Source organism: Lepidochelys kempii, chromosome 6 (genome assembly GCF_965140265.1).
Source record: "Lepidochelys kempii isolate rLepKem1 chromosome 6, rLepKem1.hap2, whole genome shotgun sequence".
Taxonomy (NCBI): domain Eukaryota; kingdom Metazoa; phylum Chordata; order Testudines; family Cheloniidae; genus Lepidochelys; species Lepidochelys kempii.
In genome coordinates, this window is record NC_133261.1 from 93,352,116 (window position 1) to 93,378,543 (window position 26,428).

Genomic DNA, 26,428 nt, shown 5'->3' on the forward strand with positions numbered 1-26,428 from the left:
TTACTCTATTTTCTGGCTACACTGCTGCAGAATGGACAACAGATGACCCTTTTATGAGCTGCAAGAGTTTAAATGATTCCTTAATTCTTCCATAATAATTAGGTTTGTACTGAGATTGTCTGGAACATGGGTAATCACACGCTCCTATAAAAGATTCATGCCAGTAGACCATGGCTCACTGGCAAATCCACAACAACAAAGCAGAGTTAGTGAATTTGTGAAAGAGAATTCAGTAAAGAAACTGATCAACTGAGACAATATTGCTACCCTTTGCCAATATGCTGAAGTCAAAGAGGCACAAGATAAAAAGACAGCTATAAGGTAAGCACGCAAACCAAAACTTAGTTTGTTTAAGGTTTTATTTTCTGAACTTACCATTACAGCAGAACAAACTGAAAGTTCAACCTCTGACTTGAAATGCAGGGTTGCAGATGGACTGAGATTTGAAAATCCAAAGCCATGCTTACAGAGGAATACTTTCAAGCTTCTGTCAGATGTATCCATAACATGAGCAAGTTCAGCTCCTGAAACCTGACACAAGGCTTTTGAAGATAGCTTCAGATATTTTTTTCTCCATTCTTGCTGCACATTATGAGCGTGCTGTTACATTACTCAACTCCTGTACACTGCAGTTACATCTGCACATATCCTGGTCTCTCAAACAGACTCGTATGTGTGCCTACACATTGAAATGATCAGACCTTCTACTCCAAAGCTCAGTACCCCTCCCCGCTTCCCACATATCACAAGTCTCCCACCCAAAAAAATACATCAAATTTCTCTGCTACACAAATCCTTTGAAAGGATACTGTCTTCAGAATGCCACGGTCTAAATAATACCCCATATTTTATACTGATAGTATGCAGTCTTAAGTGACTTTATGATATCTTTCTGGTTTCTGAAATGTTCTCTACCAACAATCCCAAATGAGGGTTTCAATTTAAAATTAGAATTATATTCCTAGAGACCCCTTCCAAAAAAAGTCACAAAGTCAGGGCAACTGCCCTCTCCCCAATAGTTAGAGCTATACCAAATTCTTGGTCCATTTTGGTCAATATCATGATCACAGGATTTAAAAAAATTAATAAATTTCATGATTTCAGCTATTTAAATCTGAAATTTCAGTGTTGTAATTATAGGGGTCCTGACATAAAAAGGAGTTGTGGGGGAGGGGGAGGTCGCAAGGTTATTGTAAGGTTATTGTGTGTGTGTGTGGGGGGGGGGCTATCCTGACTTCTGCGCTGCCTTGGGAGCTGGGCAGCTGGAGGGTGGCAGCTGCCGGCCAGGAGCCCAGCTCTGAAGGCAGAGCCAACGGCAGCAGCAGCAGCGCACCAGTAAGGACGGCATGGTATTGCCACCCTTCCTTCTGCACTGCTGGTGGCGGGGTGCCGCCTTCAGAGTGCGGTGCCTGGCCAACAGCCGCCGCTCTCCAGCTCCCCAGCTCTGACGGCAGCCCAGAAGTCACGGTGGCAATACCACAACCCCCCTAAAATAACCTTGTGACTCCCCTGCAACTCCCTTTTGGGTCAGGACCCCCAATTTGAGAAATGCTGGTCTCTCTTGTGAGATCTGTTTAGTATCGGGTAAAAGCACATAAAAGACCAGATTTCATGGTCCGGGATGCGTTTTCGCATGGCCATGAATTTGGTAGGGGCCTACCCATAGTATACTGGTCAGACTTCTTACTAAAGATTTTCCTGCGAGAGAGTATAATAAAAGATCATGATGGCAGAGTTCTTATTGAAAGTGATATCATCAAATGCAGGTAGAGAGATTACTGTGCCAATATGTATGCCTCAGAACCACTTACAACACAGGACAATAGGAACGAGTACAGAGCTGGAGCCATCAACCCTATGAGAGGCAGTGGTGTCAGCTATTATGGAAACGAAGCCTGGGAAAGCACCATGGCTAGATAACGTACCAGCACAATTGCTGAAAGGTAATTGGTGATCATGGTATTGAACTCATGTGGAAAATTTGCTTTAACGTATGGATGACTGGAAACTGGCCAGATGACTGGACGAAAGGAATCTTTCTGCCCTTACCAAAGGAAGTTACTGCAGGCTGTTCTATTCCCTTCAGCACCATCTCCCTGATATCACACGTGAGTGAAATGCTGCTCTACATAATTCAGGATCACAAAGTGAAGGATAGAGCCACCACCAACACAACAACAGCTGGTTTCAGAGAGGGACAAGGCCTATGTAATAAAATAGCAAATATCAGTTATAACACTGAAAGATGCAGGAAGCACAATAACCCACTGATAACACGTCTCATTGACTATTCTGAACTATTTGATACCGTCTGACATGACGGTCTCTGGAGGTTACTGGCAGATAGGTGGATTTGAAAGCATCTCATTGAAGTCATCACCAGTTGCATCGGTCAACAACAGATCATGGTACAAACAACACTGAGCAACAGCAAGTGGTTTTTCATTGGGCAGGCTGTGAGACAAGGGTGTATTTCTGTCCCCAAGTCTCTTCAATATATACAGAGAATTTATTATGAGAAGCCCTGGAAGGTTTTGATAAAGTGAAAGGAGCTCAGATTTCCATTGGTGGACACTTCTTAAAACTAACCGCAGATATGCTGATACAACACTCTTGCTGCAACTGCTGATGCAATGCAACAAATGCTGGGAGTCTGTAAAAACAGCTAGCGAGGAATATGAAATGCACATTCGTTGACACAATCAATAAAAGGATGCAAGCGGACATCACGATTAACACAGTCAAGCTGTAGATGAATTTAGTTATCTGGGCTCACACACATCCAGCCTAGAAGGCCTCTCAAATCAGAGCACTAGGGATGACTCCCACAGCCATGGCCTCCCTTATGAAACTGTGGGAAAATTGTGGCATCTTGAAATGTATGACGGTTAGATTGGAGAAAAGCTTAAATTTCTTTTCCATAGCAACTTATGGATGTGAATCCTGGGAAACTAATGCTGCTAACAAGAAGAAAACCAAAGCATTTGAGATGTGGTGTTTGAAGACTCTTGTGTATCTCCTGGATAGAAAAGATGAATATGTTTTATAAAAATATAAAATTATTGGACAGGAGTGGACCCCTGCTCTCAGAAATCAGCAAGCCCAAACTTACGTACCCCGGTTACATCAGGCACAGAGGTGGAATAACCTGAGAAAGTTATAATGGAAGGAATGGTGCTGGGTCATCATTATAGGGGACAACCAGTGCGATGGATAGATAGTGTGCAGCAGATCACTGGGAGGTTAGCTACTGAGTGTACAAAGGTAATGATAGATTGAGAAGGCTTCTGAAAATTCTGCTGTCACCAGTATTCAGATATGAATAAATGGACTTTACAATCCTATATATTTTTCCTTTATTCACCACCATGTGTAGCAGAACAATGTGTCTATGGGGAATGTTATTTACAACAGCTATGTTATTAGTAAAAAGAACAGGAGTACTTGTGGCACCTTAAGAGACTAACAAATTTATTTGAGCATAAGCTTTCGTGAGCTACAGCTCACTTCATCTTCATCGGATGCATTCAGTGGAAATTTCACTGAATGCATCCGATGAAGTGAGCTGTAGCTCACTAAATTTGTTAGTCTCTAAGGTGCCACAAGTACCCCTTTTCTTTTTGTGACTACATACTAACATGGCTGCTACTCTGAAACCTATCATTATGTTGTTAGTAGTATTCAGAACAGCATTCTGGTAAATGTTAGCACACTGCCTGCTCATGAGAATAGGGCAAAAAGGTTCAACAGAGGGACACACACTACGTTTGTTCAGGTACCAAGGTTGCCAAGCCTCCAGGATTGCCCTGGTGTCTCCAGGAATTAAAAATTAATTTTTAATGAAAGATTACATCATGTGATGAAACCTCCAGGAATACATCCAACCAAAAATGGCAACCCTAGCACATACCTGCCCTCTACCATATCTTGGTAGGTCCAATTTTTCCCCAACCAGCCACGACGGTCACTTAAAGCTTACATGACAGCTCGTCCATACCAAGCCACTGGAGCCCAGAGCTTACAGTCTCCAGGTATAGCTTGGAAACATAAAGGCAAACTCTCACTCACATATGTATCTGGCTTCAACCGCTCTTTACAAGTAACCATATATACAACCAAATCTGTGCTGAGGCATTTGCTGCGTAAGGTACAGCCAGTGCATGCAGAAAATATGTCTGTATAGGCAGTCTAGACTAAACATCAGTCTATTTGACAGCAACATGTAAGGATGCCTATTTGAAATTAAAGTACTAACAATTATAGAGTATAATATATAGTTAAATTTGCCTACAGGAAGTTTCACTCACTCTCACCAACAAGACGGTTGCCATGGTTTTGGAGGACAAGTTGATGTTTTAATTTGTTTAGCATGAGAAGATACCAAGGCAGTGATAAGACTGGGATAGTAAGATTTACTAGGTCTACCCTGTATAACTTACAGATCACTGTCTTTCAGAGTTCTTGGAGAAGTGATGCCATATCTTTGTCTCTACTGAGTGCAAATTTCATCTGCTGAAACAGCAAGTGTAGCAGTAGTAACCCCTCAATGTGGTATGTGGTGGATGACTGGCTGGGCTCTGCTTACTTTTCTAGTAAGCAGTGTTCTGTAGTAGATGGCAGAGGAGACATCCAAGGGGCGCATCTCATGCCAGGAAGAGAAAAAATTTCGTTTGATGTGACCTGGAGTGACATGGGTTAATACCGTATGTAGTTCAAAGCCAAAAATAGGCCAAATACTCCATCCACAATCAAAAACCAAATATAAAAATAAAGGGTGAAACATCAGTGTGTTTTACATCCCAACTCCTCCTTCGATGAAAGGCTAGCTTCAGAGTTTTTAAACTACAATCACCACCACCAGCTAAGGACAATGTCTTCACCTCCCTTCCCCAATAACATTTTTTTTCAAAACACTCTCTCCAGAATTTGTGCTGTGTAAGTGTATAACTCCCTCCACCCTTTCTCACTCATCTCCTGTAGAACAGGGACATAACCTCACACACTGAGCCTATCATGTAATTAGCTCTCAAGTCCAATCAGATCCCCTAAACGCAGAATCTCTCTAAGCTTTCTCAAGCCTGAACACTAGTAACTTGATTTCAGTTAATGCTGATTGCACAGTAAGGTCTGAATGAGCAGATCTACAACAACAGTGGAAGGTTAGTGTTCCTGACGGAGGGTGAGAGCTAATCCATATATTTCCAATCCCACTGTATGCAATAAAAGTTAGGGTTCTCCAGGGACAGTTCGAAAGGGCAAATTATGGTGAACAGGAAGGCTATGCTGGGACCTTCTCAGAGAAAGCTGCAGTGGTCCCTGTCCCTATATAATATCGCACAGCCACACCCCTTTTGGCAAAATTTTTAGTATGTATACTAAAAAAACCCCTCAAACAAATATCCACTTTCACTACTATGAATAAGAAGCAAGATAACTTATGCCCACATCACCTCTCTAATCATTGGAGGCCTCACGGGCTAAAGCGTAACCTGAAATCTCAGTCCTAATTTATAGTCCATAGCTGCTTTGCTATTTTCTTCTCTGGACTCTTTCAAGGCTCTCATGATGCTAAAAGTTAATGCTTATACTATGCTTTCAAGCTTCAAAGCATTTTATTGATACCCAGTAGTCTCTTCCCACCACTGCTGTGGAGCAATTCTTTGCCATTTTATAGATTGGGGTGGCCAACCTGTGGCTCCGGAGCCACATGCGGCTCCTCAGAAGTTAATATGCGGCTCCTAGTATAGGTACCGACTCTGAGGCTGGAGCTACAGGTGTCTACTTTCCAATGTGCCGGGGGGGGGGGGGGGGGGAGGGGTGCTCACTGCTCAAGCCCTGCCCCTGCCACAGGCCCTGCCCCCACTCCACCCCTTCCCCTCCCCTCTCCTGAGCCTGCCATGCCCTGGCTCCCCCACCCCGCCTCCTGCACACCACAAAACAGCTGATTGGGAGGTGCGGGGAGGTGCTGATTGGCAGGGCTGCCAATGGAAAGGAGACGCTGGGAACAGGGGAGGGGGAGCTGATGGGGGACTGTTGACTTATTACTGTGGCTCTTTGGCTATGTACATTGGTAAATTCTGGTTCCTTCTCAGGCTCAGGTTGGCCACCCATTATAGATGAAGAAAATGGAGGAACAGTGAGGTTAAATGTCTAATCCAAGACTAGTCATCAGCCAAACAAGGATTAAAACCCTGGAGCTTCTGTTCCCCTAGTCCTTTTACATCCAAAGTTCCATGTAGTTTTTACCTCCCTCAGCATAAGATATTTGGTATCCTGGCTCTATCTTAAAATGCCACATTGCTTTCAAAGGCAATGGAGGTACACTACTGGAGTACTATGTAAAAGGTTAAGAGAAAACACACCCAACTCTGGCTTTGTCAACAGTAAATGCTGGTTTAACTACATTGGCATTAGCAACATTGGGAGCACCAGTGGTTGGGCTGCCAGCTGCTACCACCATTTTAAGCATGGAGTCCTTTAACCATGCTCCGAGCAGATGTAAATTAACATAGTGCTGACGACTGGCAGCAGTCAGCACATTTCTCAGCGCTAGTGCTCCCAGTGCTGCTAACCTCAGTGAAAACAAACCAGCATAAACAACTGTACAGGCAGGGCCCTAGATCCTATGTCTACACTGCAATGTAAGCTCAGCATTCCAATTCAGGCTCAAGCCTAACTGCGCTTCTGTCTACACACAAATCGTGCTAAGCCAGGGCTCAGATCCAGGGTCCCACGAGTGGGGGGTCTGAGCCTAAGTCAAGCTGGGCCCCAAGATCCAAGTCCTATTATTTTGCAGAGTAGAGACAGCCTGGACTCATGCTCTCAGTCTACCAAAAGTATCCTACAATCCCATGGGTCAACTTTGTCCTCTGGAGACTCAAGTTTTCCCACACTGCACCTGAACACAAGGCTAGAGTGCCCATATTTTGGGTGGGTGCTAGGGAATCTGAGATATGGGTGGTGAGACTAGGGCCAACATAATGTAGTGTAGATGCTAGATCTGCAGGTTGGGACCTAGGGTTCAACAATTCCTAACCTGACATTACAAAGGAGTGTAGATGCTCAAGCCCTAGGTTAACAAACCCAGGGCCCGCTAACTCAAATTCTACTCCCCCTGGGTTTCTGCTGCAGTGCAGACATATCCAGCGTTATCCTGCTATGTACATAACAGTCAGACTTGCCTCTCTAGTCTGACCATAAGTTGTGGAGCTCAGACTTCTGTCTGTATATGCTCAACTACAGGTCTAGGAAGATGCTGGGATGGCAGCAACTTTCCAGCAGCTGTAATTCTTGGCAAAGGTTAACTTCATTTTTCAGACAGCTCAAATCAGAGCTGCTGAGACACTGCCCTGCCAATTGTCTGCACACACAGAGGAGCTGTGTAACAGTTATGTTAACATCCTTTAATCTGGTGAACTGGAATGCAGTGACCTTCAGGGGGCAATGTAACTGAATTCTTTAAAGGACTAGAAAAGAAAACTAGGAGCCCCTTATCAGGGCATCTGATATGAAACTACATGGGGATGGTAAATGGATTAAATTAGCTACTGACAGATCTGCTTTGGGATTCAAGTCACAACCAGCTTGTCTCTTTGGTTTCCTAAAGTTAACAACTAACTCCTCTTTTGCCTCTGTTACCTTTTACAACCCATTTCACTCACAAAAAAATTCCTTCACAATTCAGTGATACTACTACCCCTTGATACTAACAATCTGAATATTATCATGTAGTGTAAAGTTCACATCTATCTTCAAAGGGCTAGGCAGCCAAGGTATCATATAAGTAAAGGTCACATGCCATTTAAAGGGCATGTTCCCTTTATATCCAGCCTTCAACTCTTACAGAGCTGGGTGGTATTGGTTTTGTGGATCCGGCAGACATAAGAAATAAGAACAAGGCTGTAAGAGAATGAAAATAAATGCATGTTTGGAGAGCTAAGATGTGCTAAGTGTGTCTAGATAGCAGTTAGATGGGAAAACACCCATGTCCTTGATTGTAACAACCTTTCATGAGCCCTGGATGACAAGGTACATCACTTTAAATCGCCACCACTCTGGTTGACAGATGCCACATGATACCTTTAGTGCAGAAGTGGTACTCAAGCATGAAGTAGCACCTCTCCTACCCCAGGCTACCACCATGATAACAGCAGCTTCAGTGGCTGAGCAGTTAAGAGCCTCTCTCAAATCCATTCTTTATGGAACTGTCAGTATAAGGTGGCTTCTATCAACCCTACAGGAACATTTCAGGCCTGGGAACACCAGATAAGTGTTCTGACATTTATAAGCACTGTGGTGAGCAACCTAACTCTATACATTGTGCACCGGACCTGCTCTTGCTTTAGGCCTGCACAGCTTTGCACTTGTACTAGAGTGCTACTAGGTGCCATAGATGAAATGATGGTAGAGATGAGGGTAAGACATTTTTTGTTCCAATGCACCTCTTCCAGTAATTGGTGCTTATTATTTCACTTTTAATGCTAATTTTACAAACTTCTATTTAAGCCTCAAAAGATGACTTGTATGGGGGGAAGGGGGGAAGAATGGGCTTTTTACTCTGATATTTTTAAGACATATAAAGACACAGATGATGGCTGGATAAGAAGGATCATGTAAACAAATAGGAAGCAGCAACCTTGAAACAGTGAGCTAAACACCCCTCTAAAATCCTGAGCAGCTCAAAACCTTCTCACGAGAATCCATTTCGTATCCTGCATACACCGTCTGAAGCAGCATGAGAATGATACATCTCTAGCACTGCTGGTACACGGTAAATCAGCATTATTTGGTTGTCAGTTTCTCCTGGGCTGAGAAATAAGGATATGTCACAGAACAACTTTCAAGTACCCATCTACCCCTCAGAAGCTCTCATGCCTAAAGTTAAGGACAAATGAAGGATGCACAGAGATGGGCAGCACTAAACAGGTGGGGAGTCTAAGATTCCACAGTGATCATGATGGGTGAATGATGGGGTTGATCAATGAAACGGGTATACAAAAGAGCTTCCATCTATTTAGCTGTCATTGTGCTTCAAAACATCAAAGCTCTTGCTTAAACGAATAGTCCAAACTTTGTGTGTAGCATTGCCAGGAGCCTAAGGCTCTGGCTACACTATAAGATAAGATGATCTATGTTAGGTCGACTTACAGCCACCGCATTCATTACTGCAGTGGCAGATGTCCCCACTACCCTCCATCTGTTGGTGGTGTGCGTCCTCATGAGGAGCACTTCCACCCACTGAAGAGGGGTAGTGTGGGGGACTGAGAGCCAGGGCTCTCAGATCCACGCAGCTCCCCACTGGGAGCTCAGCTACCCCCATCCCCGGCTTCTTGCTTCCACACTCCCAGCTGGAAGCAGCCTTCTGGGGTTTCTCACCTCCAAAGTCCAGGTGGCTGCCATGCTCCAGGTGGGGAGCAAGGACTCCTGAGGGTAGCAGGCCTCACCGCGGGGAGCATGGGCAGCAGCCCAAGCTGGGAGCCTAAGTGGTAGCTCGGCTTGGAAGCAGAGACTGGGCAGCAGTCCAGGAGCTGGCTTTCTTGTTAATTTCATAGCTCCACTGGAGCTGTGAAATTGAGAAGAATGAGAGCCGATAGCCCATGTAAGGAACACAGTGTTTACACACACTGTGTTGCCCTAACTACACCGACATAAGCCCTATGCCTCTTGCTGAGGTAGTTTTATGTCGTCACAGCAGGGGAGTTACATTGGCGGAAGGAGCATTGTAGAGTGTACACCTCCAGTTTTGTTGACAAAACTGTATAGCGTAGACAAGGCCTAAGACAACCACCTGCTCCATTTGCCACAAAATGTTTTTTAAGTAAATCCTTCCAGTCCAGGATGGGCATATCGTTAGAGCAGGATGTTGATTCTAAGACTAGCACAGACAGCACTCCAGGTTCTTTTGCAACTGACAAGGGAAAAAGCAGACACTTTTCAATGAAGTCAGGAGTCTGAGTTTTACTTCTTCCCATTCTATTATAAAAAGTCGTCCCTATAAATCCAAAGAACCAGATTTTATTGCAGAAGGTTCTCTCTGCTACAAAGGGTCTCATTTGGAATGTCCCAACCAGCTGCTATAATGGCTGATGAACTAGCTCTGAGGGGTGTTATCACACACATGACCTTTAGTTCAATCCAGACATATTTGTTTTTGCCTCCTGCACTTTCAGGGCTGTTACTGGGGAATAATCACAAATTCTGCCCTTCTAAACAATGCGACACTTCGTCATCCAGGCTTCTGGAGGAATCAGAGGCATGTTGTGTTGTATACAAACAGATCATTGACAAATGCTGCACTCGGGGAGGGTGGTAAACCAACTCTAGCTGGGCAAAGGAACACGGGCACAGTTTTATTTTCATGCTACACTAGTGACCATTTCTGCCTGGATCTAAATGAAAGACTTTCTGTGCAACACAAATACCCCTAAGATCCTTTACATTTTTGGTTAATTCTTCAAGAGATTTCAAAGCAGCATTTATCTTTATTAAAATCCCTTGCACAGTACAGACAGAACTGTGTGTTGGTGTTGCAGTAGAGGTCATGTGAATAAACAGATATTAGTGAAAGGGAAAACATTTTTCTATGAGGTATTTGTTAAACAAATTCCTATTTTAGCTAGGAATGATGATGAAGTTGCTCCTTACCTTGATTATCCATTAAAATGCTCCTGTCCTGGGCCTTTCCCTCATCTCTCCTCTCAATGCACCCATTTGGATGACTAACCCTGAAATTCTTAGCTCTTTTTAAAAAAAAGAGTTGTGTCGTCATAACTTATGCCATTTGTGTTTTGCACTTCTGTATGAACAATGAAGCTGGACTGGTGAGTTTCACGCTCATTCCCAAGTGCTAGTTTAATATTCTTTTCTTTGTTTGTTTGTTTTGGTTTTTAACACTGCCAGGGAATTTTTAAACCGTTTAAAACCTAGTGAAAATTCATAGACATGGCGACTGCTATTCATAATAGGCAAAATCATTCCATTCACATGATCTATATCTGATACCTAAAAATACTTACCTGTGTCCCTCTAAGAATAGCGGCTGCCCACCATAACTTCATAGCTGGAAGTAAGGGTGTAACAACCCTACCATTAAGTTTTGAGAGCGACATCGTAGTTTTAACATTTATTAGCAGGGATTTTTAATGGAAATCTTTGAGAAGTTGCAAAGCAGCACACTAGTCCACCTCATAAAAAGAACAGCTGCCCCTGAGAGGACCCATCTAAAAATGTTGGTGCCTGTTAGTAAGAAGCCATTTTGGCTAGAAAAATCCACTGCAGCAGACTAAAGACCGTTTTTTCCTGTAACTCTGTAGAGGAAGTTGGGGAGATCAGAGCAAAGATTTAATTTAATGCTACATCAATAATGTACCTCACTCTGAGATCTGAGCATCCTGGGAATTCTCTTCAATTCACTCCGTTCTCTTTCAATTTAAAGGGTAATTCCTATTCCATACTTTGTTTCTAAGGCCAGATCTACACTACAGACTTCTGCCAGCACAGCGATGTCACTTCTGGGTGCAATCCCTGACCAATGTAGCTGTGTCAGCAAAATCTGCTAGCGTAAAGCTACCCTTTTGCCAATATAGTTTATTCTGCTTGGGGGGTGGAGGGGCTGGAATAAGCTATGTTGGCTTATGTGCAGTTTTGTCAGATCACTTTGCCAGTATAATATATCCATATAGCTATACCAGCAAAGCAAACCTAGTGTAGACATGGCCTAATGCTTTGCCTACATGGGGAGGCTGCTTCTGTATTACTTGCAATGTTAATTTAAGCCAGTATAGTTATAACAGTATAACCTGCGAGAACACTCATTCTGGCAAGTGAGTCTTTTTTGGTTTAATTTATGTCAGACTGCCAGGTAATTCTCTGTTGCACAAGTCCTAGTCTAAAGAGGATTCCTGGCTGAGCACTTTGGCCCCACATAAGACTGCTGAAAGCACATGACGTACAGATTTTAAGGTTAAAAATATTGGTGCAAAGTAATTAGGAAAGCATGGCTGTCTAGGTCTCTCCTTTCTACTAAGCTCAAGGTGATCTGAGAGCTCCTAATGTCACCAAAAGAGTTTGGAGGACTCTTTGCAGACCACAACATTTCAAGCTATCTTTTCCAGAAGGTGGAGATAAAACGCTGCTTTTCTGTTAGTTTGGGTGAGCGTGGTTCCGTTGTCTGACTTCAATCTCCACAATGCTGCTGTTAATGAATAAAATAGGAAAAAACAAACAGTGCGTGATGATCTGTACTTGATTTTCTAGTTACTTCAAAAGTCTATCTTTGGACATTTAGAAGTGTTCTCTATTTCAGAAACTAAACTGGCAATGAAATCTTGGTTGTATAAATCATTCTCCACAAACTTTTTCTCCAAGTCTGATTGATGCTGTAATATAGCCAAGCATGTAAGCTTTTCCACATAAAATACTGTATTTCTTTCTTTTCTTTTTTTTTTGCAAAGGTTTAAACCACCATTCTGTTTAATATTTCTAATATGGTATCTTTTTGGTTGGGTGTGCCTGTAAGAGAAAGTGCACACTTTGCTCTGGAAAGAAACACCTTAAGACCTAAAAAGGGACCCCAGTATTCCTCTGCTAACAGTAAAGTCTCCACTGAACTTTTAGAGATTTGATGATCTCCTGAAGGTTTCTTACAAAACTGTCTGCAATGTTAATAGAATAATTAGTCACTTTATGGACAAGCTCTGCTAGTTTATAGCACTTAACTACTTCATCTTTCCAAAAAGATCTCACTAGCCAATTCCTTCACCTTTTAATTAGATAGAAGGGTGACAGGCCAGTTTCAGTGCCAATGTAAAGTTTCTTCATATAGGATATAGCAAATTCTCTCTTCCATGCCCCTCCCCCACAGAACGGGAGCCAGCCATAACTTCTACTCTACAGTTATTCAAGGCAGTTTTAGGCTGGCTAAGATGTAGCACGTCTGAGTATGATAAGGATATCTGACTGCAAATAAAAGCTATGGTCACTAAAAATTAGACAAGATAGCTTTTATTCAAGGGCAGCTTCAAATAAAAACTGCTAATTGAGGCTAAACTTAGTGGAAGCATTTTAATGCTCTGAAATTGAACCCTCAGGATTCAGTTTCAGAGCCACTTCTATTCAAAGCAATAGGAGCCATTTTAATACAAATATAAAATTGTTAAACATAGAAAGGTCTGGAACACTGAACAGCAAAATCCCACTTTGAAAATATTGGTATGTGAGTGCTAAGTATCGTTCTATAGTATTTCCCCCCTGTTTAGAACAATATCTATTTCTAGATGGATGTTAAGTCATAAGGAGTGGGGAGAAGATTGTTATATCCATGTAAAAAGGACTCTTAAGAACATGGGCAGATAGACCAGAGAAAGAGGTGTGATTCAAGATTTTAAATTAGTGAACATTGTGGAGATTTAGGGGAAACCGCAACCAGAAACTTACCACCTCTACAAAGACCCAACATGGAAAGAATGATCAGCATTACCTCAGCAGCATGTCTGCTAACATAAGGAACCACCTTTTCAGTGCCACACAGCTATACAAAAGATTTCTCCCTTGTTTCAAGAAGTCAGATTCCAAAGTATTTAGCATCCCATGTTTTTTGGGATTGAGTCTTTAGAGCCAGTTACACAAGTTGGAAAGAGAGAGTGGTTGGTTACTTCTTAGAGATGATGTAGCCAATGAGGATCCGAGTGTAGGTGCCCCTGCACTCATACAGGAGCACAAAGTGGCACAGGACACATCCACAGCCCCAACAGTCACTGCTAGTAAAAAAAAATCTGGTCTCTAAGCACGAGGATGGGGAGCCATACAGACACATACTTAAAGGTAATTTTAGATGGTATGTACATTTGCCACCTCCATAGCCAGACTCAAGACAGTGGGCAAAATGGAAGAAATCCAAGAGTGGTCCACATGGATGCTGCTGCTAAAGGAATGCACACGTTTATGTGCTAATGCACAGCAGCAAGGTCATTTCTTAGAGAAATCTGTTTTGAGTTTTTCAAACTTCAACCAGTTTAAGTGATTTATATCATCTCACAAAAAAAGGTTTGGGTTCATTTTAAAAGAAAAGTTCCAAGCCATTCCAACTGAGACTAGGTATATTGTAAAAGAATTAAAGGGTCCAGGCATTCTGAAGGTCTGAAACCAACATACAGTGTTAGTCTTTATTACTTATGGATTCTACGCGCTGAGAACAAGGAGATTCATTAAGCACCAAATCTGTATTCATACTTAAACAGGTCTTAATATTTAAAAGTGAACATTTTACATCCTCAATTTTAGAAGCTGCCTGTCTGCAGATTTCCATTCTGGATCTGGAGAACTGCATTTATGACAGGCCATAATATAATCTGGGATGCTATGAATAGATAGGTGTGTGTATTTATAAACACACAGATTAAATGCTGCACTCCAAGAATCTCCCATCAGGAAGAATCAATTCCCATGTGCGCACACATGCTCCAAGAGGTTCTGTCAAAACAAAGGAAACCTAAAAATGTAATTTGTTAGAGTTAAAACTGCTCCTTAATGTTCAACGCCAAGTTCTTTTGATGCTTCCAGCTATTTAACTGCCTCATCCAAAAAAATCTACTGCTTAAGCAAATTAGTCAGGATAAGGAAGCAACTAGCTGGAATTAACAGCTTCCCGAGCTGTCTGTTTAGAACAGACCTGGAAAGTTATCTGAACATTTGTGATTTTTCATAGTAGCAGTTTGAGGCCTGCGGAAAATTTGCTGGTGATCTGTGGAGAACTGGCAAGGGCAAAAGGTGCTGCTTCCTCCTCCTTGTTTCTAGTTGCTTCTACAGGCCTTCAGGAGGAGAAACCAGCACAGCTACTTCCACTTGGGGCCACTGCTACATAAGAAGTAGAAACTAGAACCATGCTCAGGAACCGGAGTCAGCAGCAGGACTAAAGCCGCCAGCCAACATCAGCAGGAGAGGAATATCCAGGGCAGAAGGGCAGCCGTAGGAACTGGGACAGTAAAGGTGGTGAGGACTAGGCACTCTCCTCACCTGCACACAACTCCATTTCTTCAGCTAGAACACAGTGCAAATCAATGTTTGATATGTGGCTAAACTGGCTTCTAAACTTGGCTGGCTTGTATTGACTGAATCTAACTGTTATAACCATTCTTTAGCCCTGGTCTCTACTTGTTTTTAAACCTGGTTATGACGGTTTGACTCTGCCCACACTCTGCCACAACCTAAGCCACACCATGCTAGGACCCTGTTCAACCACAAGAGGAATTAACCATTTTTGAACCGCTGGTTTGGTTGCAAAGCCTGGCCCTATGTTAATTTACTCTCTTTGCAGTGTACAAGATACACGTGGACAGTCCCTGCGTCAGAGCTCATAGTCCAGAAGACACACAGCAAATGACGGGGCACTGGGAAACCAAGAGGAATGTGCTCCTTACACACATACACAAAGCGGGTTGAGAAAGCAATCGATTGAAGAGAGTGGGTGTTTGTAGGCCATTTGGAAGAAGTGTAAGCAATGATTTAATTCAGGAGGGGGACCTGGCTCACTGGCAATGCAGAGTAACTCTGAACCCTCCTGAACCCTTTTCAGTTGCAATGCCTATATCCTGCAAATAGTTTTTAAAAGCTACTAGAATTTAACAAAATCAATATTCAAAAAACTGCTCTAGGCTGAGCCCGTGGTTTCCAAGCTGAAGAATGAAGAGAGCTTTTACAGCCAAATTCATGTTATAAACCCCTTGAAAATATGGGTTTCAAACAGAACTTCTGATAGGCTCAGCGACAACAACGCTACTGGGTGCCATGATAATTAAACCACAGAAAACTAAATTAAAGTAGGATTAACCTATAGATCAAATGACATTTAACTATCTGGGGGGCTGAAAGATTTTTAGCTGCCAAAATCCAGCATTTTACTAAACTCTTACATAAGTCCATCACGCAAAAGCAAAGCTGCAAATACATAAATATAAAGCTTGGAAATTACATTCTGAAAAGCATCTTGTTAAGTAATGGTGATATTTAGCACGTGCCATTAGTCATTAAAATGAGATTACCAATTTTGCACTTTTTGCCCACCCTCAAAATGGCATGTGTGTACAAACGGATATCTAACAAAGAAACATCCGAAAGTGGACACTCAGGGATAGTAAGGCAGTAAGAGGAAACGTTTCCAGCTGTAATGCTCTTCACTGTTCTACCATGAAGGAGACCAGGGTTCAAGCACTTAGCTGTGTCTGTACTGAACTATTTAGGGTTGCCAATTATTGCGAACACCAGTGAAGGAGTTGTTATAGAGCCAGTAGTAGCGTATACCAACTGATGGCATTTTTAACCACCCTGTCTAACTCTGCTCACAACAGGACTAGATAAGACCCTGGCTAAAGCACCAGTGCCCAGTCTATACAAGTGCTCCCACCAGTGGTAGTGATAGTGGGGAAGAAAAAAGAGTCCAGTGCGGTCAAGGCTACAAACCTTCCCTCCCTCAGACAGGGAAAGGGAAAGAACTTTGCATCTCTTGTCCTGGCTATGTTACAGAACTCAACTGTTTCTATCTGGATCAGCTGTACCGAACTAGTATAAGCACAGATGATTCAATTAATCCACACGGGGACTGTGGAACTGGTTTAAACTTTTGCCCAGTGCTCCCACTAGTGCTATTCTAAATCTTTTCAGTTGCAATGCCTGATGGATGCATGTCCCCAGTTCCTGGATGAGTTTCCAAGAAGCTGTACGTTCTGGAAGATTTCACAGGGCCTTTGGTGCAACTGTGGAACAGTAGTGGGAAGACTAGTTGAACCATTTCAGCAAGTCTGCGTCCACACAGGGACTAAGCCATTCAGGCAGAAACTTTTAGGACAAAACTAGTATTTAGCCCCAGGAGGGTTTGAGAGAATCTACACAGAAAGGCTAACAATGCTGTTAAGCCAGCTGGAGCGCTCACATGCAGATGCAGAGTGCATAACAAAAACATGCTAGAATAACCCACTGGTGAGCATATGCTGTATTTCCCCCGATCTACAGAGGATGAGTGTGTTACAGCCCCCCAGCAACAGAGCCTAGCTCTTTAGCTCAAGCTGTAAAGGCTGATGCATTCAGCTTTGGAGGTTTCCAGTTCATTACATGGTATTGACTAAGATGGTGGCCATCACAAAAGAGGTTACAATGGTTCTCGTTGTAGGATATTCTCTAACACAGACGATGCCTCGATGACAGCAGCCTTTCCATACAGTTTAGTCAAGACCAAACTAAAGGTTAAATATGAATGAAAATATAATAGTAAAGCCAATTCTAGGTCATGATAATTTGTTACACTGACTATCTCAGGTTAGAAAAAAAATTCTTCCCCCCCATGCTCTTTGAAACTCAGAATTTTCTGTGGACTCAGTTCAACCCTGCTTTAAGTCAGAAGTATGTAAATCTCAACAATTGGATATAATTTTAAGGAATAGAAAAGGGAAAAACAGAAACAGAAGAAATTCACACAGATAGCCATGATCCTAATACTAGAGGCATAAAAACCTATTTTGAGTATTTTGAATGAACTTGGCTGTGTTACCCATGGATAGATTAGAAGTAAACACAATGCCATACAGAAGACAAAATTAAGAAAATTGAAGTTGCATAGTTAAGCACTCAAAAGTGAGAAATACCAGTGTTAAGGATGCACAACCTTAACTCTGCCTTGTGTGCGCACACTTCCTTACAATACAATCTAATTATAGGATCACATTCTATTGCTCAAATACAATATACAGCAGATCCTTCTGCACAATGTAGCACTTCATAATAATTTTGTTAATTCTTAAACTCACTAATTTAATTGCCCTAATGGTCCAATCTCCACTTTTTTCCTCACTAGATATTTCAATAGTTTTGTCAGCATGTATGCCATTCTAGTTCCTTTTCAGCCAGCAGCTCAGTTCTCTAAGTGCAGTTCAAAGGATGAGAGAGTTAAACAACAAACGGCAAACATAGATGGCCTACATATACCAGTACAGTTTCACTATAACTGTCGTACACTTACTCTTTATTATGTGGTTTCCTGTGTGCTTTTCATATAAATTAATGACTTGTGGATTAGCAGACACCGCAGTCAACAATACTAGTAGAAGCTAGAGTACATTTAAGGTTGTGGAAAACATTAAGTTGATATTGCAAACTTTTTATTTTCTCTTTCTTTCAAGTCACCTTTCAAAGCTAGCCCCCATTTTCCTCATTTGGCAGAAAGACTAGGTTAACTTCCTAAATGCCTAGACTCAAACTGTACCTATTTATCAGCTAGGGTACCTGTGTCCTTAGTAAACATATTGATTCCTTTCAGATCCATTTTACCTTAACTTTTAATTAAAGCATTCTAGATTGCAGGATTTAGAGAGATTGTACCCAGTCCTTCCAGGAGTATTTGCATGCTTGAACCTGAAGTATATTTATTTCTCTCAACTGCCAGAGGATAGTAAATTAACTTCAAATATATGCTGTATGTTGGTTGGAGAGGGATATTATTGCATAAGTTAGAAAAACCAGTCACCCGCCTGGAGAGTGGTTTGTTCCTTTAACTTCCAGTATATGGAAGTGCTTCCATTAAGCACGCTGCATGCATATCATTAACTGTTCAACTCAAGCAACATAAAAGTAAAAAGATTCCCAATTCAATCCAATACTTTTTATAGCAAAGAGCTTGTAGAGTTGATAACCCTCTTATTTAAGGCTCCACCATCACATCAGAGGGCGCTGATAAAACAGAGAATCCTCTATCCACCTATAGAGCATAATGTCCCCTAAAGAAGTGTAGTGCATTGGGAAAACTATCAGGTTAAAGCAACAAAGAGTCCTGTGGCACCTTATAGACTAACAGACGTATTAGAGCATGAGCTTTCGTGGGCGAATACCCACTTTGTCGTATTCACCCACGAAAGCTCATGCTCCAATACGTCTGTTAGTCTATAAGGTGCCACAGGACTCTTTGCTGCTTTTATAGATCCAGACTAACATGGCTACCCCTCTGAAACTATCAGGATAGTTTAACTACTGTGGCTTAATCATTAAAGAAGGGTGATGATCAGGACTCCTGGATTATTTTCACAACTCTTCCACTGACTTGTTGGGCACTACCTAACCTATCTGTGAAACAGATCTTACACTTACTGTCGCTACAAGGTGTATTGTGAGACTTACTGATGCTAAGCAATTGCTTATTGCTTTTCTCCCTGGCTGGTGAGAAAATGGATGGTGTTGGTTAAGGCTCGCTGTACAACTCTGGGGACTGTGTAATTTATTAATTTCAGTCATTTACGTTCTTGCTGTTTGAGTTGATTGGCAGAATCGATGGGTCTGTTCATTTTAGTGTGTTTTTTTAAATTTTCCCCAAGGGCACCCGGAGTATTGGCAGGATGCTGTCATTACACTGTTTCAATCTAAATTAAAAATAAATAAACTCAAATTGTAAAGTACTTTGAGATGCTCAGATGAAAGATGCTATGAGTTTGCCAAGTATTACTTTTTCAGCTTTCAGAATTTCCCACTTATTTAGCTGGACAATATCTTACCCACTTTATCCTTTATCAAGAATAATCTCCCAAACAGTTATCTAAAACTGTTATTTACTGGATAAGGAAACGGAAAGCAGCCAAGTGGCCTGTATCACCACACAGTTTCTCTGCACTGTGCTCTGTCAACTGAGAGTAGAATTTCAAGGTTTAAGTTAGTTATTTTTTAGGATTGTTTGCTCATTGAAACATCTTGCACACAAGATGTGGTGTGTATGGCCCAAGCTGCTGAGATGTTTTGCCCACATGAAAAGTTAAGAAACAGCTGCCAAACCCCAAAACAATATACATCCACTTCCACTGTGTGCCCTGGCAGCCAAAGAAAGAGTGAGTCAAACTTGCCTGGGGAACTGTTCTCATTATACATAAAATGATCTGCTGAATTTTAGTAACAACTCAACACAGTGTCAGAATTATTTTAACCTGTGGCCAATCCCCAGATGTACATCCAAACTGCCAACCCACAGAAATAACAAGCAGAGCCAAGCCAAGTTCGAAGTCATTTCTCTTTATACTTGATCTATAAACTAAATTGTATGTTATTCATACCACACTGTGCAAAAGTAACACACAGTATGGTCTCCAGTTCCAAAAACACAACTGGTGAGGACTAGGGGCAGTGAGGGAGTCTATGGTTTCATGTGAGAGTGAGTTACACACACATCCCCCCCCGGATGGTTTGGCCAGTTAACGGAGCAGTATTTTCCTCCTTCAGTGGGTGCACCAATCCCAGATAGTCATACAAGGGGACACACTAGACTTAGTAGGGATAACTGGTCGCTTTCCAGAGTCTCACTGCTAAATAGAAAAAAATTTCCATCGGTAAAAATATGCAAGTGTCAGATGTGGAAAAACAGCTTCTGAAACCTGGAGGGAACAACAAGAGGCGGCTTTAGAACAATGTTCTGAAATCAGAAAAATTAGGAAGTGGAATTCAGCCAATACTGTAAACAGATCAGATGCTACAATCACCAGAATGCAGTTATTGAGTCTTGTGTTCAGTACAGTCTCACTCACAGGCTAGTCTACTTCAAAGACTTAAAGGCACAAAGCAACTTGAAAGCTAGCCATTTTAGAACTGAGTTACAAGTAGCTTTACATATTACACGTGCCCTCATAAGTCTCCTGCCAATTTTTGTAGTTTTACAGTCATTGTCCCTAAATTTGATATTTTTTCCTCTTCCTTCTTACTCTGAAACACACACACAAACAAGGGACAGTGAAAAATTGAGGGCACAGAGAAGTGCTGACATAAAGCAAACACACTGAAAAAAGAATGACTTAATCTTGTCTGGTTCTAGGAACCTGTGGTGTGTCTTATACTAACAGAGGGTGAAACATTTTCAGGCAGTTTAGGTTGAATTGCTGTAGGAGTGGGCCCTAAATTGGTAAGAACAAAATACAATAAACCCAAAACAAAACACCAGCCCTTACACCTGAAATAAACAAGATTAATTGATAGCTACGTAGTGTCTTCCTGAACCATCCTCTTAAGTAGATCACCGCGATGCAAGCTGGTTACTCATGAATCCCATGCATCACTCCTCTTTATATGAAGATTTCATTTACAGCTACTCCGCATAGCTGTAAAAGGAGACAAAAAGCTACTACCCTGTGAACACAAGGATAGGTAACCATGTGGATATCAAAGAGAATATACAATCAGGACATAAATGCCTTTATTAGTCATCCATTGCTATCAGAAAGCTGCCACCTTGCCCGTGCTAGATGATTTATCACAACCAGATGGAGCACTGTCAATAGGGGGGGCAACTATCATTCCAAGACAGAATAACTACCTTCTCCTTTGAACTGGGAACAACGTTTTCAATAAACGGCTAGAGCTGCCTAATGCAGCTTCCTATGTGTCAGGCTCCTACTGTGTAGATAGATACAGGTCCCCCAGTGCTCTCCAGAGTGAAGGAGGCCATTTGTTAAGAGATAGCCATGGTCTCTTGTAAAGGGAACAGACAATGGATGTGTGGTTTCAGGAATAAAAGTGCTGGGAATCTAGAAATCCTGACACACCCCTAATGGAGATAATTGAGGCAATTAAGAATATGACAGTGGGGAAAGACCATAGGCCAGATGGCTTCCCTACTGAATTCTACAGACATTTCCTTGACCATCTGTCTGGCAAGATTGTTAAAATGTTTATAAGGGCACCCTTCCCGGTACGTGAGGGAAGCCTTAACATCAATTATTCTTAAACCACAGAGATGCCCCACTATGTTCCAATTATCGGCCAATTTCACTTAATAGTGATGTCAAAATATTGGCACATGTTCTGGTGAGGAGACTGGAGAAGGTTTTGGGTTCTATCATGCATGCAAATCAAGACTGGTTTATCAAAAGCCAACAGGGCAACTTATTGATTTTCTAGCAGTGAAATATGATAACCCCGTACCACAAGCCATATTAACTTTAAATGCAGAAAAGGCTTTTGATAGAGTGGGCTGGAGGTACATGTTTTATATCCTACAAAAATCTGGATTTGGACGTGTATTTAAATTCTTGGATCCAACTGTTATATTCTCACCCAAATGCTCACATCACAACCAGCAATGTGACCTCAGATACTTTCAGACTCTTCTTGGACTACCAGGCAAGGGTGGTGGTTGTCCATTACTTTTTGATTTGGCTCTTGAACCCCTAGCAACAGATATGTGGACTTGTGTAGATACCAGAGGCAAACAACTTGGAGTATAAATTGATGTTTGGAGTATCCATGGAGTATAAATTGATGTTTATGCAGACATTTGTATATAACCAACCAGAAGTCACTATTCCAGCCCTCCTATCACAATTTCAAAAATTCAGAGCAATGTCTGGCTAGAAAATAAATTGGGAAAAATCTGAACTGTTGGAAATCTCCCGGTTGTCATGTATCAGGGATTTTTCTCAATGGAATTTCCACCGACAAACTGATACAACTAAGTAGTATCTAGGCATAAAAGTAGCAAGAAATATTGAACTACTGAAGATAAATTTAGATCCTGTATTCTCCCAAATAACTAATGATACAAATAGGTGGCATCCTCTCTCCCTGAGCCTGTGGGGAAGGTTAATACAATAAAAATGAATATTCTGCCTAGGGTTCCTTTATATTCTCAGCAGTCCACCTCTATATATCCCTCTTTCTTATTTTAGGAAATCTAACAGTCTTTCTGTGGGGCCCTGGTCAACACCCATGATGATCCCTTAAACTCCAGCTCCTTATAGCCAAAGGGGGCTCTGGGCTCCCAGACCTACAAAGTTACTATTATGCTTTTATCACATCAGGAATATGAAATTGGTTCCAGCATATTAACATCCTTAAATCCACATCGATGGAAACTGAACTGGTATTAATTAATCCAATTCTCCCAAGGTCTGTGCAGTTACTGTTTGTCCAATGGAGAAAAATATGGTGCCTACAGTGGTTTCTGTTCAAAGATCTGGGCTATCTTAGCTAAGTACCCCCACTTTCATACTCCTCTTCATGCAACAGCACCTATACGGGATAACCCAAACTTGCAAATTGGGGAAAATCCCCCTATAATTTTGAAGAACTGGCTGAGCAAGAGCATCATAGGGATTTCCCAGTTAGTCAAGGGTGAGGGCTTTGTCTCTTTTCTAAAACTAAAGCAGAGAGCTGGGATTCCTTACAACTAAAATATTTGATAATGTACTATATCAGTATGGTCCAGATGCCCTGGAACTGCCAGAAGCCCAAGAGCTACTGGGAAGCTTGGAAATGGTTCTTAAACTCCCCAGGCCCATGTCCAATATGTATGGTTTATTTATGAAGAGGATCTCCATTGGTTTGGATGTCTTTATGAAAGTGTGGGAAGTGGAGTTATTGTAGCCCTTATGAAAAAAAAACAATGGCAGAGTATAATATAAAATGTTAAACACGCTTTTCTAGATCTCAGGCTATGCCTGATACACCAAAAGATTCTATTCAAATTGGACACCACACAGGTTGTACAAGATGGGGGCCATGTCCTCTGTTGTTTGTTGGCACTGCAATAAAAAAGGAACCTTGATGCATATGCTATGGGACTGTTCAACAGCCAGCAGCTATGGAAAGAGGTGGACAAAAGAGTAGAACAGTGTTTGACTTCAGCAACTAAATCTCAGCTGAAAATTATATCCTAGGTAATGTACCTACTATGCTGAGTTTAACTCTAGTGCAGAGACTTTGGTTCTTGAGGGTCACAATGACTACCCAGCACATGATTTTACAAAAATGGAGTATGCTGTGGTAACTGGAACTGTCTTGAGTTCGCAGTGAAAGAAAAAAATAGTTCATCAACACAGAGAGCAAATATATGGATTCAAAGAAATGTGGACCCCGTTTCTTGATACATTTGGATAAAGAATGCTGAGATTACTCAAATAATGCCAGACTTCCATTCCACCTAACCTCTCCGCTTTTTCCCCCCCTCCCTCTTCCCGCCCCTTCCTTCCCTTTTTTGGCCTATTTGTGTAAGTCTTTTCTTTTTATTGCTATCCCCACCCTAACACTTACATCTGTTTCAGAGTAACAGCCGTGTTAGTCTGTATTCGCAAAAAGAAAAGGAGGACTTGTGGCACCTTAGAGACTAACCAATTTATTTGAGCATAAGCTTTCGTGAGCTACAGCTCACTTGCATCCGATGAAGTGAGCTGTAGCTCACGAAAGCTTATGCTCAAATAAATTGGTTAGTCTCTAAGGTGCCACAAGTACTCCTTTTCTACTTACATCTGTGTGACACTGTAAAACTGCAAGATGAGATAATACAAAATCAGATAAGTTGTAAAGTTCTATAACTGCAGAATTTTATTCGGGATCCTGTGAAAGGCACAGTACTTGGTAACTTATATAAGCTATGTTATTTATCTTTATCTTTTCATAAAGAAATCAATAATAATAATAAATACAATTAACCACAAAAATAATACTAGGAGAAGCTGTTCTTTAAAGCTGTCTCTACACTAACCTTTTTTAACGAAAAATTTCACATGGAAGGTGGTTCTAGTGTAGCAAAAGCTCCAGAAAGCTACTGGAATTTAACCATGCCATCTACATCAGTTCAGAGGAGTTCTACCCGACACTGTGGTAATTCATTTTGCCTGGGTCTCAGTTACTGCATCTGGAAAATGGGAGTAATTATATTGTTCTGAGTAGGAGTGGGTGTAAGGCTTCTCTAAGTAAGGGTTGTGAAGTGCAGGGAATTAAGGCCAGCAGGTGGAATAGGAACTGAATGCCTCCTAGTTATGGTTCCACCTCGTGAAAGGGGCATTAGCCTGACATTCCTCTGACACATCTGGAAATGAATCTTAGCTAGGATGGAATAATTCAGGGAAGCAGAGCTTGCAGTATAGTTAAGGAAATTTTGTAAGCATGCATCGTGCAGCCAACTGGTACTTTCACTCCGAATGGTGCTAAAAGCAGGGCCAATTGTACTGCACGTACTACATAGTTTTCAGAGATTCATAGCTTGGTCAAATCAAAAGCATTCAAAAGGTGTTTCTCAGGAAGGGCTATTTCCAGGACAAATTTTTAACACTCAGCTCCCATTCATTTCAGAACTAAGACTGTGTACAAAAAAGGTTCCAAAAATTTTGTGAAGTGGTAAACTACGCCCCCTCCGGCCCACCCAGGATCACTTTTGCTCAAGCTTTCCAAAATACCTCACCCTTGGGCAAAGATCAAGCCTGGATTTCAAGATGAACATTTCTGAAAGTTATACATAACTGAAAACGGGGTTAGAATAGAAACACTTGTGCAGTCAACTATCGGTAATGCACAACATCAGAGTAATGCACTGAATCAACTGCAACTGCTTGTTAGGGATGGCTTAGCGCAGCTCACTGTGGAGTGACTCTCTACCCAGAATAAAGAGGTATAGTTTCTATGCATGGAGTATTTGACAGACATGATACTCAAGGGCAATTTAAAGCTGTACATTTAAATTAATTTGAATTAAGAGGGTGTAAGAATAAAAAAAAGTTACCTGAAAAGTATGTGATCTACTTGTAGTGTAACAGAGAAATTAAAAACTGTAATTTGTTGAGATTTGTGAATAAAATCATCTATTTCTGCTCGCTGGCTCCAATTTGCCTTCTCGCAATACCTCCCTGGCCACCCACACAGTAAGCCTATGAGAAGACTGTACCCTAATGAAGGAGGGCAAGAGATAGAGCAGAGGCTCTATCAATTAGATCGCTCTCTAGTGCAATACACCTGCATGAACGCACGAAAGGAAAATGCACCTCGTGACAAAAAAATAGTTATTTCCTTCCTGGCCTACCATTAAACGGATTACAGTATCCAGATTAGAGACCAGCGGAAGATCTGTCATGAGCATGTCCGGGTGACAAGGTAAACTAAATACTATATTGAAGCCAGCAAAGTCATAAGAGTCTATTCAGGACTGACAAACACATCCCTGATATCACTTGCCCTCATGCAAAGAAAGTGATTCCTTGCAGAACCACGACCAGGCAATTCCAGGTAAGAACCACCAATTCTACAGTCTGCAAAATGGCACAACTGAGCCAATCTGCTATGGGCATACAACACTTCAGGTCAGAATCAAAACCTGTTGCATATACAGTGCCATCCTGTTGTTTTGAGAAAGCTATTCCTGCTCTATCTGAAGCAAGCAATAGATGATCCATTTAAACCAGAAATTCATTTCAATTTACAGCATATGACTGTGCTAATGACAATATCTGGATAACTTTACTGTAGATCTTAACATGGCTCATCCTTGTGCGCTTTCATTCAGGTTTCAAATAACCCTCAACTTTGTACAACCAGTGACAATTAATACCAGCTCAAAAAGCGATAAAAATACAATTGTACCCTTTTGCAATACTAGCAATTCGGTACCCAAGGTTTGGGTCTCATTAAATCGATCAAGTTAAAC

The 26,428-nt window shown here is 41.6% G+C and overlaps 1 protein-coding gene across 2 annotated transcripts in view; it reads right to left on the bottom strand.

Moving 5' to 3' along the window:
• SPTLC2 (serine palmitoyltransferase long chain base subunit 2) overlaps window positions 1-26,428 on the bottom strand; it is a 120,860-nt gene that overhangs the window by 16,382 nt on the left and 78,050 nt on the right. The window lies entirely within an intron of this gene.